This window comes from Phoenix dactylifera, unplaced genomic scaffold (assembly GCF_009389715.1).
Source record: "Phoenix dactylifera cultivar Barhee BC4 unplaced genomic scaffold, palm_55x_up_171113_PBpolish2nd_filt_p 001871F, whole genome shotgun sequence".
Taxonomy (NCBI): domain Eukaryota; kingdom Viridiplantae; phylum Streptophyta; class Magnoliopsida; order Arecales; family Arecaceae; genus Phoenix; species Phoenix dactylifera.
Window position 1 is genome coordinate 14,188 of NW_024069161.1, and position 14,187 is coordinate 28,374.

Below are 14,187 nucleotides of genomic sequence, written 5' to 3' on the forward strand. Positions count from 1 at the left end.
GAAGCCCCGACCGGTCGCCTCGGCTTGCGCCAGCCTTGGCCGACCAACGAGCGAAATTTCCCGAGGCTCGGTCCTCGGATGCCAGGCTAACCCGATGATCATCCCGGGAGCAGACTAGCCTGAAGCCCCGACCGGTCGCCTCGGCTTGCGCCAGCCTTGGCCGACCAACGAGCGGAATTTCCCGAGGCTCGGTCCTCGGATGCCAGGCTAACCCGATGATCATCCCGGGAGCAGACTAGCCTGAAGCCCCGACCGGTCGCCTCGGCTTGCGCCAGCCTTGGCCGACCAACGAGCGGAATTCCCCGAGGCTCGGTCCTCGAATGCCAGGCTAACCCAATGACCATCCCGGGAGCAGACTAGCCTGAAGCCCCGACCGGTCGCCTCGGCTTGCGCCAGCCTTGGCCGACCAACGAGCGGAATTCCCCGAGGCTCGGCCCTCGGATGCCAGGCTAACCCGATGATCATCCCGGGAGCAGACTAGCCTGAAGCCCCGACCGGTCGCCTCGGCTTGCGCCAGCCTTGGCCGACCAACGAGCGGAATTCCCCGAGGCTTGGCCCTCGGATGCCAGGCTAACCCGATGATCATCCCGGGAGCAGACTAGCCTGAAGCCCCGACCGGTCGCCTCGGCTTGCGCCAGCCTTGGCCGACCAACGAGCGGAATTCCCCGAGGCTTGGCCCTCGGATGCCAGGCTAACCCGATGATCATCCCGGGAGCGGACTAGCCTGAAGCCCCGACCGGTCGCCTCGGCTTGCGCCAGCCTTGGCCGACCAACGAGCGAAATTCCCCGAGGCTCGGTCCTCGGATGCCAGGCTAACCCGATGATCATCCCGGGAGCAGACTAGCCTGAAGCCCCGACCGGTCGCCTCGGCTTGCGCCAGCCTTGGCCGACCAACGAGCGGAATTCCCCGAGGCTCGGTCCTCGGATGCCAGGCTAATCCGATGACCATCCCGGGAGCAGACTAGCCTGAAGCCCCGACCGGTCGCCTGGCTTGCGCCAGTCTTGGCCGACCAACGAGCGGAATTCCCCGAGGCTCGGCCCTCGGATGCCAGGCTAACCCGATGATCATCCCGGGAGCAGACTAGCCTGAAGCCCCGACCGGTCGCCTCGGCTTGCACCAGCCTTGAGACCAACGAGCGGAATTCCCCGAGGCTTGGTCCTCGGATGCCAGGCTAACCCGATGACCATCCCGGGAGCAGACTAGCCTGAAGCCCCGACCGGTCGCCTCGGCTTGCGCCAGCCTTGGCCGACCAACGAGCGGAATTCCCCGAGGCTTGGTCCTCGGATACCAGGCTAACCCGATGATCATCCCGGGAGCAGACTAGCCTGAAGCCCCGACCGGTCGCCTCGGCTTGCGCCAGCCTTGGCCGACCAACGAGCGGAATTCCCCGAGGCTCGACCCTCGGATGCCAGGCTAACCCGATGATCATCCCGGGAGCAGACTAGCCTGAAGCCCCGACCGGTCGCCTCGGCTTGCGCCAGCCTTGGCCGACCAACGAGCGGAATTCCCCGAGGCTTGGTCCTCGGATGCCAGGCTAACCCAATGACCATCCCGGGAGCAGACTAGCCTGAAGCCCCGACCGGTCGCCTCGGCTTGCGCCAGCCTTGGCCGACCAACGAGCGGAATTCCCCGAGGCTTGGTCCTCGGATGCCAGGCTAACCTGATGACCATCCCGGGAGCAGACTAGCCTGAAGCCCCGACCGGTCGCCTCGGCTTGCGCCAGCCTTGACCGACCAACGAGCGGAATTCCCCAAGGCTCGGCCCTCGGATGCCAGGCTAACCCGATGATCATCCCGGGAGCAGACTAGCCTGAAGCCCCGACCGGTCACCTCGGCTTGCGCCAGCCTTGGCCGACCAACAAGCGGAATTCCCCGAGGCTCGGTCCTCGGATGCCAGGCTAACCCGATGATCATCCTAGGAGCAGACTAGCCTGAAGCCCCGACCGGTCGCCTCGGCTTGCGCCAGCCCTGGCCGACCAACGAGCGGAATTTCCTGAGGCCTAACCCTCGGATGCCTGGCCTAGCGCCGGAAGAATTTCCTGAGGCCTAACCCTCGGATGCCCGGCCTAGCGCCGAAAGAATTTCCTGAGGCCTAACCCTCGGATGCCTGGCCTAGCGCCGGAAGAATTTCCTGAGGCCTAACCCTCGGATGCCTGGCCTAGCGAATTTTCTGAGGCCTAACCCTCGGATGCCTGGCCTAGCGCCGGAAGAATTTTCTGAGGCCTAACCCTCGGATGCCGGCCTAGCGTCGGAAGAATTTTCTGAGGCCTAACCCTCGGATGCCTGGCCTAGCGCCGGAAGAATTTCCTGAGGCCTAACCCTCGGATGCCTGGCCTAGCGCCGGAGGAACTTCAAGAGTCAGGAGTCGGCGAGACGCTACTAAGAGTTAAAAAGAGGAAGGACGAAAGTGAAATGAAGAAACACTTTGTTTGCATTAACTTTCGTTGCATCAGGGCCGAGACCCATACAACATGGCAAAACGCCAACATACAAAGAAAAGAACAAAGAAAAGTACAGAGAGTCAGCTTGGAGGAACCCCTGGGTCTGGAACGGCGAGCACGTCCGCGAAGGGTAGGGAGACGGTTGGAGAATCGGTAGGCAATGGCATCGGAGGGGAGTCGAGGAGGGAGACCCCACTCAGGTCAATTCCGGGGTATTTAGCGGACACCCTTGCCAGGCCTTCATCGAAGCCTAAGGCAAAGGAGTCGGACCCCGCGTCCGACATGTCACGGATGAACTCGGCGGACTGACGATAGGCCTGTACCGCCTGACGCCCGATTTCCGCGCTCTTCTCGGCCAGCGCCGCCTCCGCTCGCTCCGTAATCTGAGCTTTCGCTTCCACGACCTTCGCCATAATCCGGTCGTCCGCCTCGGAGGAGACCCTCAGCAGAACGGCTCCGAGAGCGTCAAAGGAGGAGCGAACGAACAGTCCGACGGCAACGGCAGCAGCACAAGGGAGAAACTCGAGGATGCCTGTGAAGAGAAAGGCGGACGGGGGAAGGGCCCCCGGTTAAATAGGCGGAAAGGCGGGTGACGCCTCGGTGACGCCAGAGGACGCCTGGCTACCGAAGGATCGTTCGCGCCCCAAAGGCGAATCGACGCCATTAAGGAAGGATGTCCGCCGAAATCCGCAGACCGCCAGATCAGCGACAACCGCCATACGCCATAAAGAAGGCGGGGAGCTCGGAGCGCGCGCGCCTTTCCGAGGGATGGCGGAAATCTCGAAGCATCACTCCCTTCACCCGTTCCCCTCCTGGTTCCAGGCTCGGAAGTGGGGGGCTACTGTTACGGGGGAACTTAGCCACCATGCCCCACGTGACCGGCACGCGCGCCCAGGAAGACTACGGCTGCCCCTTGATCCAGCAATCCGACCTCGGGTCGGATATCTTCGGCTCCGCAGCCCGACCCCGAGTCGGCTGCCCCTTGGTCCAGCAATCCGACCCCGGGTCGGATATCTTCGGCTCCGCAGCCCGACCCCGGGTCGGCTGCCCCTTGATCCAGCAATCCGACCTCGGGTCGGATATCTTCGGCTCCGCAGCCCGACCCCGAGTCGGGTGCCCCTTGATCCAGCAATCCGACCTCGGGTCGGATATCTTCGGCTCTGCAGCCCGACCCCGAGTCGGGTGCCCCTTGATCCAGCAATCCGACCCCAAGTCGGCAATCTCTTGACAACAACAGACTGTTCCCCTGAGGCACGCCGCGGCCCCTTGCTCCACTACTCCCTGCAACGGCCGTATCCGGCGCTGCCCCACGATCCCCTGTAACAGCCGTACAAAGCGGAGCTCCACTACGCCCTGCCATGGCCGTACCCAGCGCTGCCCCACGACGCCCTGTAACGACCATGTCAGTGGCAACCCCATCGTGCCACACGATGACCAATCCCCAGAAAAACCCCCCAGCCTGATATATATGCGGCTGGGGGGGAAGGGGAGGGTAAGCAAGATTTTCCAGAGTATTATCTTACCTGCTACCTCTTCTTCTCCTTTGATCTCCCCTAACTTGATCGTCGGAGGGCCCCCACTACCCCGGTGGTGGTGCGAGGCTTGCTTGCAGGTCTCCCGGCGGAAGGCGGAGCGCAACCGAAGTAATTCCAAGGGAACCCCATTCACACCGCTGTGCCAATCGTTCTCGATTTGGACCCCCAGCAACAGTAGTAGATCTGAAATTAATCATGTCTTTTAATTTTAATCTTTTCTTTAGATTTCATAAAACTGAGTTAGAAAACTCTAGAATTTTTTTGAAATCTAAGTTCCCCAGAACGTTCATGAGATGAACGCCCCCGCACGTGTCTTTCCGCTGCGATCGTCGCAACGCGTGTGGGGGTAATCCAATATAGTATTCGTGCTAGACAAGTTTTGATCTTACCTTTTAGGATCCAAGGTTACCGTATTCACTGATCATGCTGCCCTTCGACATCTTCTTGCAAAGAAAGACACCAAACTCCGTATGATTCGATGGATTCTTTTACTACAAGAATTTGACCTAGAAATTCGTGACAAGAAAGGAGCTGCAAATGTCGTAGCGGACCACTTATCTAGGATTCTTCTTGAGCCCTCTCAAAATACCTCACCCTTACGCGATTCTTTTTCAGATGAACAATTATTTAAGGTATAAGGAATAAGAACACCATGGTTTGGAAACATAGTGAATTACCTTGCCATAGGACGAATTCCTGATGATTGGTCAACTCAAGACAAGAATCGATTCTTTTCACAAGTGAAGTTCTATTATTGGGATGATCTCGATCTATTCAAGTATTGTTCCGATCAAGTAATCCGTCGATGTATTTCCGAATGCGAATTTCAAAGTATTCTTTCATTCTGCCATTCACAAGCTTGTGGGGGACATTTTGGGGTAGAAAAATTGCAACAAAAGTTTTACATAGTGGATTTTATTGGCCCACACTTTTCAAAGATGCCCATAACTTTTGCCAAACTTGTGAACGGTGCCAACAGATGGGTACCATTTGTTGGCTCACCCAGCAGCGGCGCGACGATCGCGGCGGAATCCGCATGCCGGGCCCGGTGCATCGCATACGCCGGAACAAGATCGGGTGGATTTCAAAAATTTTCTGAATCAGAACGATTCAGAACCCTTTTGAATTCAGATGGGGACTAAACTAAGATCTAATAATTAAATATGAATTGTTAAAATACCAGTAAATTAGAAATCTAAAAATTCAAATGAAGATCTCATCTTCACCTTTGTGCGGGTAGAAGAACACTGCAACCGATGATCGTGGTTTGGTTCCTTGTAGCCGCACAAACGTCCGGCCTCTACAAGTATCCACATGAGGTTGCTGAAGATCAGAGATGGGGCTTCACCGGTGTGCTACCTCCTTGCAAAAGCCTCTCTTGGATGTCGAAGAAGGAGGAAGAGGAAATCACAAGGATCCCACCTTATGAAGCCTTCAAAGGAAGAAGAAAATCCTTCACTGTTTTTTTTTCTTTTCTCTCCCTTTCTTTGCTGATTTAAATATCCCAAAAAATCCTTCTTGCTGCCCCACGGCTGGGAGAAGAACTCATTGAAAAAGTGGGGGCGTGGGGCTCCTTTTTTTATAAGGTACAAAACCCTAGGCGCCAAGGGTCCTAGTCCCACTAGGATTCCTTGGCGCCTCCCCTTTTTTAATTGGATGGCCACTTGATTCTTGGAAAGAATCAAGGGGTGCCGGCTGAAAGCAAAGAAGGAGAGGGGGCCACGCCACTCCTTGCCCTCTTGGCTGCCCCCTCTTGCCTATTTTGAACCCTCAAAATAAGGCATCAAGAGGGAGGCTCCAATAATAAGAAAAAGGCTGAATTAGGCAGCATTTTTAGGGACTCGATCTAGCCAACTCTTGACTAGGATTTGAGTCAAATTTCTTTGTGTCAGACCCAACATAATTTGACTCAATTAATCAGCAATAAAAGACTTAATTATAATCTAATTATAATTATTTAATTCTTCAATTTAACTCACTAACTCTTAGTGGGTTATTTCAAACATCAATCTCATTGACATTGTGATTCCAAATCTCAATGCAACAATTCTAATAATTAGAAACCCTAATGTGTGTGACCTCGTAGGTTCTAATCTAACTGGTAATGAGACATATTGAGATCTCCATCTCAATATCACTGAAACACCTTTCAGTGGACTGAAACACTTTTAGTTCTATTCGTCAGGGTTTACCGATCATTAGGTAAATGCCCGTGAGTCCCGACATCCACAAGTGACACCTAGCAGTATGTAGTGGCAACCCAGTAGAATAGAATAATGAACCTCTAGGTGCAGTTATCGTATGATACAGTCCTACTATCGTGGATCCCTACAGGACGGAGGTCATGGACAACTCGTCAAACCCTATCGTCTGTCATATGTCAAGATTTATTCGACTTAAGTTCGAGAGTAGAAAACTCTTTCTCCACTATTTTTACTGCCCCTGCCGAGGTCTTATGAACTCAGTCTTATAAATCACATAGGATCTCTCCTTATCTATCAAGGTCGATAGATTCTATATAGGTGCATACCCTACTCCTACAGTGAACCTACTGCAGCCAATCTACACTGCATTGACCCATATGTCTAGAGACCATGTATATGTGCAATCAAACTACAATAACCTCACTGTAAGTAGCCGAAGCACCGCAGGTCAAAGGACCAGTCACACTACTGCAACATGAAGCAAGTCACTGACGAGTGGATAGACATCCAAGTGACTTCTTGTCTTGGTCACGCTCAGTACCCTTGTTCTCTAACAAGCACCTGCACTATCACTTCAGTGTCCCTACACTGTAGACTCGAGTCTCGTCCATCCATAAGGAAAGCGATCTATGCACTGATCTTATCGGATCGATCACCATCCTCGTGATGATCCATTGATCAGGAGCATTTAGAAATTAATCACTAATGACACATAGCTCAAATTTTCAACTCTTGAAAATATGCGTCATCATCTTATTAATTTCTTGAACGATTCATGGACACATAAGAACATGAATGAAAAGAATGCCCAACTTAATAAATTCATAATAAGGTCAAGTACAAATTTATATCTCAGAATAAAATAATGCATCAGCCAAATTGGCTTCTAGGGCATACTTCTAACAATCTCCCACTTGCACTAAAGCCAATCAGCCATAAACCTAAAGCCCCATCTTCTCAAGATGCGCTTCAGTTTTCTGCCGACTTAGCTGCTTAGTCAATGGGTCCACCACATTTTCTGTGGAGTCTACTCTCTGATTCTCTACTTATTTCTTTTCGAGGTAATCGCTTATTAGGTTAAACCGCCGCTCTATGTGCTTCGGCTTCTGGTGAGACCTTGACTCTTTAGCTAGTGCTATGGTGCCTTTGTTATCGTAGTTGAGTGTTATGGCATCTGATGACATTACACCTAACTCAGCAATGAACTTCTTAAACCAGAAGGTTTCCTCTGCACCCTTAGATACGGCTTAACATTCAGCTTCTAAGGTAGAATCTATAATGATCGGTTGTTTGGAACTCTTCCAATTTACTGAACCATCATTGCACATATTCTGATGTAGACTTTCTATCATCAATATGTGTGCATCCTTCTACCTTCAACTCTGATATTCTTCCAAAGATCAAGAACATGTCCTTTAGTTCTTCTCAAGTACTTAAGACTGTTCTTCATATCTATCTAGTGCTTCTTGCCTGGATTTGACTGATATATGCTCGTGACATTCACAGCATATACTATATCATATCATGTACATAGCATGGTATACATGAGGCTCCCTATAGCCGAAGCATAAGGAATCTTGCTCATTCGCTGAATCTCTTCAGATGTGTTGGGGCACATCTTCTTGAAGAGATTTATCCCATACCTAAGGGATAATAATCCCCTTTTAGAGGTTTTCATGCCAAACCTCTTCAGCACTTCCTCTATGTAATATTCTGTGACAGGACAAGCATCCTTATAGATCTATCTCTATAGACCTTAATTCTCAAAATATAGGATGCTTTTCCAAAGTCTTTTATGGAGAAATCCTTAGACAACTATACCTTGACCTAAGTTAGCTTGGGAACACCATTTCCAATTGGAAGAATATCATCCATGTACAACACGAGGAATACAATAGCCCTCCCACTAACCCTTCTTATAAACACATGGTTCTCTTCATTCTTGATGAAATCAAACGATTTGATTACATCGTTGAAACGAGTATTCCAACTCCGAGATGCTTGCTTTAGTCCATAGAAGGACCTTTGCAGTTTGCAGACCTTGTGATCACCATCACAATATCTCATAATCATATTATGCTGCAATATCAAGCAATATTCGAATAGACTTCAGCATGACTACAGGTGAAAAAGTATCCTGATATTCAGTGCCTTCGCACTGACTATAACCTTTCGCCATTAGCCTTGCCTTATAGGACTCTACCTAGCCATCCGAATTTAATTTTCTCTTGTAGATCCATTTACACCCAATAGGTACTATACCTTCTGGTGAATCTACTAAGGTTTAGACTTGGTTGGAATGCATGGAGTCCAACTCTGACTTCATTGCTTCCAGCCATCTTTCGAAATCGATGTCTAATGTCACGCCCCGGATCCGGATCCGTGACACGGCCGTGCTATTGCCGACTATCGCCCACAGTAGCACGCAGCCTCATACAGGGGTAACAGGTAGCCAAAAGGATTCAAACTTATATATATATATATTAAAAGTTTTGCAGTACAACCTTCAAGTTTGAAACCAAAAATACAGAACTTCCATGCTATTCAAATGTACAAAAGTATATAAGCTTCTCCAAAAATACGAAACTCTGTAACAAAATAAAAACATATCTGGTGGCGATCACTGATGAGGATCTGAAAGAAAACGAAGCATAAACAGATGTGAGCTACACAGCTCAGTAAGTAATCCTGCATAATCCTACCGGATCAACCAGTAGGCTAAACATGTAAATCAGGGTTTGAGAAGCTGACATGCATGTTTATCTAATAATCATCCTGGCATAATATGTATGCAATTTAAACAAGGTAGTAGTGCAAATCACAAAATTTTCATAATATATGCATATAAACCGTGCCCCCGGCATGCCGTGGTCCTTTTTCTCTCGGATGCTACTGCGAAGTCAGACTCGACCACTGGCGGGGCCAGCTCAGTTACTATTCAGCCACTGGCGGGGCAGGCTCAGTTACTATTCAGCCACTGGCAGGGCAAGCTCAGTTACTATTCAGCCACTGGCGGGGCAGGCCCAATTCCAATTCAGCCACTGGCGGGGCAGGCTCAGTTACTATTCAGCCACTGGCGGGGCAGCTCAGTTACTATTCAGCCACTGGCGGGGCAAGCTCAGTTACTATTCAGCCACTGGCGGCTCAGTCATTCTCAGTAGCATCTTTGAGCCCATTATAGTGCCTCTGGGCTAGCTAAGACTTTATAAACTTACATGCATGATTAAAATATCAGTATCATCATGTTGCATACATAGGCATAGCTTCTGGGATCATGCAAGTTACTTATGCATTGTAACATATCATGCATGAAACATATATTCTTAAAAAAAATGCTGAGGAAACATTAATAACATGATATGATCCAAAACAGGATTAGAACAGGTTACTTACTTTCTTCACAAATCATATATACAATTCAAATTGTATGAAAAACACTGGTTCATCTTATAAAATGTAATACAAGATCTACGATAAGATTAAGACAGATTACTTACAATAAGTTGTTGTCAATTCTTGAGTCCAGACGGCGGGTCTTTAATTCCTAGAACCATATAAGACCTGCATTATCCTCTATTTATCCTAAATTTTGGCTCAATTTAAGTAAATTTGAGTCTACCAGGCCTGATTGGGCCTCTAAGGGAAAGGTTGGGCCTGATTTGTGGTTAAGTCCACTTTTTCCTAGCCAATTTGGCCTTCTGCCAATTTAATTGGGCCTGGTCTGGGCCTGTTTTAGGGCTAATTGGGCCTGCTGGGGTCAACCTGTTATGAACATAGTTCGGACCCAGCTGAATTGAGTTTAATTGGGTTCACATTTAGCCCAATTGCTTACTTTGGGTTCATTCAGGCTTGGTCGGGTTCAGACCCAACATCAATCAGGCTTAGTCGACCCGTTTAATTCGATTGGGCTTGGATCATTGAGCTCACCCAAACCTATTTGCATTTATTTGGGCCTAACGGGTTTCGGATCCGAACTTGGATCCGACCCGCTAGGCAGCCCGTTAAGGGCCTTCTCCCCTTTTTTTTTTTTCCTTTCTTTCTTTCTTCTTCTTCTGGGGGCTTCCAGAGACTTCGGCCCCCTTCTTCGCCCGTGTCTCTCCATCTTCCCCTTCCTCCGGTCTCTTCGTCTCCCCCGCTTTCTGCCGAGGCCCTTCCCGGCCTCCTCCGCCTCCGGTTCCCTCCTGTTCCGGCCGAAGCCCCTTCCCGGCCGCCTTCCCTCCTTCGCAGTCGACCGGGGAGATGCTGCGCCCCCCGATCCATCGGCCGAAAGGGTTCTCCTCCCTCGGGCAACGACGGCGGGAGGCCGACCCCTTCTTCCCTTCTCCGAAGTGATGCCGGAGAAGAGGGGGAGGGCCGGGAGGCGAGGTCGAGGCCGGACCTCCTCCGGGGGTCTTCATCGGCTCCGACCACGGCGAGGTAAGGCCGTGGTCCGAGGTAAGTTCTCTCTTTTTTTTTTTTTGTGTGTGTGTGTGTGCCGTGCCGCCACCTCTTCGCCGACGGAGAGGCGGGGGCTCGGCTGAGGCTGGCGGCCTCGGGGCCGCGTTTGTCGCCGGTACGGCCAGACCCGGCGGCCCCTTGGCTGCCCCTCTGCCCGAGGGCGGCCCCGGCCGGGGCCGGTCATCCGCAGGCCGAGTCCGGGTGGGCTCGGCCCGGGTGACATTGGGCTCGGGTTCGGGCCGTTCTCAGGCCGGCCCGCGGCCTGTTGGTCCGGCCCGCAGCCCGTGGGTCCGGCCCACGGCCCTCCTCCTGTTTTTTTTTTTTTTTTTCTCCCGTGCCGGTCTCCTCTTCTCTGTGCCAGTCTCCTCCCCTCTGTTTCATCAGTAAAACAGAGGGGAGAATACCCCACAGGGGGGTACCTCCACTCTGTCCTTGCCTAGAGACCTACTTACAGAGCCTTACCTTGATTCGGTTGACTGGAGTTGGGCAGTATCTCCTTCTCGGCAACTCCCTCCTTCCTCTCCTAGGGCTGCAGGGTCCCTTCCGCCTCCAGCTCCAAGGCTTGGCTCTCTGGTGCAGTAGATCCAGAGGGTTAGAGGTTTAGGGAGGGTACATTCAATTCGGGGTTAGCAAATCTTAGGGGTTTTAAATACAGAGCTTATGACTTGACCCCAAAGGAGAGGTGGCGTTCTCTCCTTCCTCACTGTTCCGGGAGCCACCAGCTGCCCCTCCTCCTCAGGCCAGCTCATAGCTCATTTGCCGAGGGGGAGGAGGTGGCGGGCTCCTGTTTTGCATGCCGGTGGGGGTTTCTCCGTTGGCCATCTGGTGGTCTTGTCTTTTCAGCCCTCAGGCGGGAGATTATGGCCATCTTGGGCCAGCTAACCCCTCCCTGGCCCAATACTATTCAACTGGGCCCTACAGTATTGGGCCCGGTATGTATTGGGCCCGGACATTACATCCTTCCCCCCTTAAATAAATTTCGTCCCCGAAATTAAGCATACCTTGGTTCTCGAAGAGCTGAGGGTAACACTGTCGCATCTCTTCTTCCAATTTCCAGGTGGCTTCCCTTTCAGTGTGATTGGTCCACTGGACCTTAACGTAGGGAATGGTGCGCCTTCGGAGGATCTGCTCTTTTCTGTCGACGATGCGCAGGGGAGCCTCCTCATAGGTTAAATCTCTATTTAATTGCAGGGGCTCATGTGGCACCACATGGCTGGGATCCGGGATGTACCTCCGCAGTAGTGAGACATGGAAGACGTCGTGTACGCCCGATAGCTCCGGGGGTAGGGCCAATTTGTAGGCAACCTTGCCTATCCTGGCAAGAATCTCGAATGGGCCGATGTAGCGGGGACTTAGCTTGCCGTGTCTTCCGAATCGGGTGATACCCTTCGATGGAGAAATTTTTAGAAAGACAAAGTTCCCCTCCAAAAATTCCAAGGCCCTTCTTCCTCTATCAGCCCATCTTTTCTGTCTGTCTTGGGCAGCCTGAAGCCTTTGCTTAATTAGTAGTACCTTGTCTCTGGTGTGCTGGACCAGTTCGGGGCCTAGCATTTTCCGCTCCCCGACATCATCCCAGTGTAAGGGGGACCGGCATTTTCTCCCATAGAGGGCTTCGTAGGGGGCCATCTGGATACTGGAATGGTAACTATTGTTATAAGCAAATTCCACCAGTGGTATATGACTATCCCAATTTCCACCTAGGTCCACAGTGCAAGCCCTCAACATGTCTTCCAGAGTTTGGATTGTCCGCTCTGACTGGCCGTCAGTCTGGGGGTGGTATGCTGTACTGAGCCTCAGTCCGGTACCCATGGCCTTCTGAAAGCTTCCCCAGAATCTGGACACGAATCGGGGGTCACGATCAGAAATGATACTCACTGGTACTCCGTGCAGGCGTACAATCTCGTCGATGTATAATTGGGCCAGCTTGTCTAAAGGAGTACCAATTCTGAATGGTAGAAAGTGGGCCGATTTTGTGAGACGGTCAACTATCACCCATACCGCATCATTCTTCCTTACTGTTCTAGGAAGTCCTGTAACAAAATCCATCGTGATGTGCTCCCACTTCCATTCGGGAATTTCTATTGGTTCCAGCAACCCTGCCGGCCTCTGGTGCTCTGCTTTTACCAGCTGACAGGTCAAACATCGGGCCACAAACTCAGCTATCTCTCTCTTCATCCCCTTCCACCAGTAATGTTCCCGAAGGTCCCGATACATCTTAGTACTGCCTGGTTGAATAGAGAAACGGGATTGGTGGGCCTCTTCCATGATTTCCCTTCTTAGGTCAACATTTGCCGGTACACACAGTCGGTGGCCAAACCTTAGAGTGCCATCTGGGTGCATTTGGAGCTCGGGTCGCAACCCTTTCTCCACTTCATCCTTGAGCTGGCAGATGTGCTCATCAGACTGCTGGGCGACCTTTATCCTGTCGATCAAGGTTGGTTGTATGCTCAAAGCGGCCAGCAAACTTTTTGTAGTTCGGGTAACCACCTCAACCTGCAGTTTATTGAGATCCCCCTGAATCTGTGGTTGAGTGGTGAGTAATGCGGCGGAGCCCACTACTGATTTCCTGCTTAGGGCATCAGCCACCACGTTGGCCTTGCCTGGGTGGTACTTAATGCTCAGGTCATAATCCTTCAGGAGTTCTAACCACCTTCTTTGCCTCATATTCAATTTCTTCTGGGTGAATATATACTTTAGGCTCTTGTGGTCGGTGTACACTTCACAGTGTTCGCCATACAAATAATGTCTCCAAAGTTTCAAGGCGAACACTACTGCGGCCAACTCCAGGTCATGTGTCGGGTAGTTCTGTTCATAGGGTTTCAGCTGTCTCGAGGCATAGGCTACCACCTTGCCATCTTGCATCAGCACACAGCCTAGCCCGTTCTTGGAAGCATCACTGTAGATGGTAAATTCTCCAGTTAAGGACGGCAATGTTAAAATTGGGGCAGACACTAACCTTTGTTTAAGCTCCTGGAAGCTCCTCTCATACTTGCCGTCCCAGATAAACTTGGCCCGTTTCTTAGTCAACTGGGTCAAGGGGGTAGCTATTTTGGAGAACCCTTCCACAAATCGCCGGTAATACCCGGCTAATCCCAAAAAGCTTCTTATTTTCTTGGCGTTGGTAGGACGAGGCCAATCCACCACCGCTTCTATCTTCTTGGGGTCCACTGACACTCCTTCCTTGGAGATTATATGGCCGAGAAACGCCACACTGTCCAGCCAGAACTCACATTTGTTCAGCTTGGCGTACAGCCTCTTCTCTCGAAGGATTTGTAGCACCACCCTCAAATGGTCTTCATGTTCCTTCCGGCTCTTTGAGTATATCAAAATATCATCGATGAAAACTATCACGAACTGATCCAAATATTGTTTAAAGACTCTGTTCATCAAGTCCATAAATGCAGCCGGGGCATTGGTCAGTCCAAAAGGCATAACCAGAAATTCATAATGCCCATACCTGGTTCGAAATGCAGTTTTTGGCACATCCTCAGATTTGATCTTCAGCTGATGGTAACCCGACCTCAAATCTATCTTGGAGAAGACTTGGGCGCCTTGCAGCTGATCAAACAG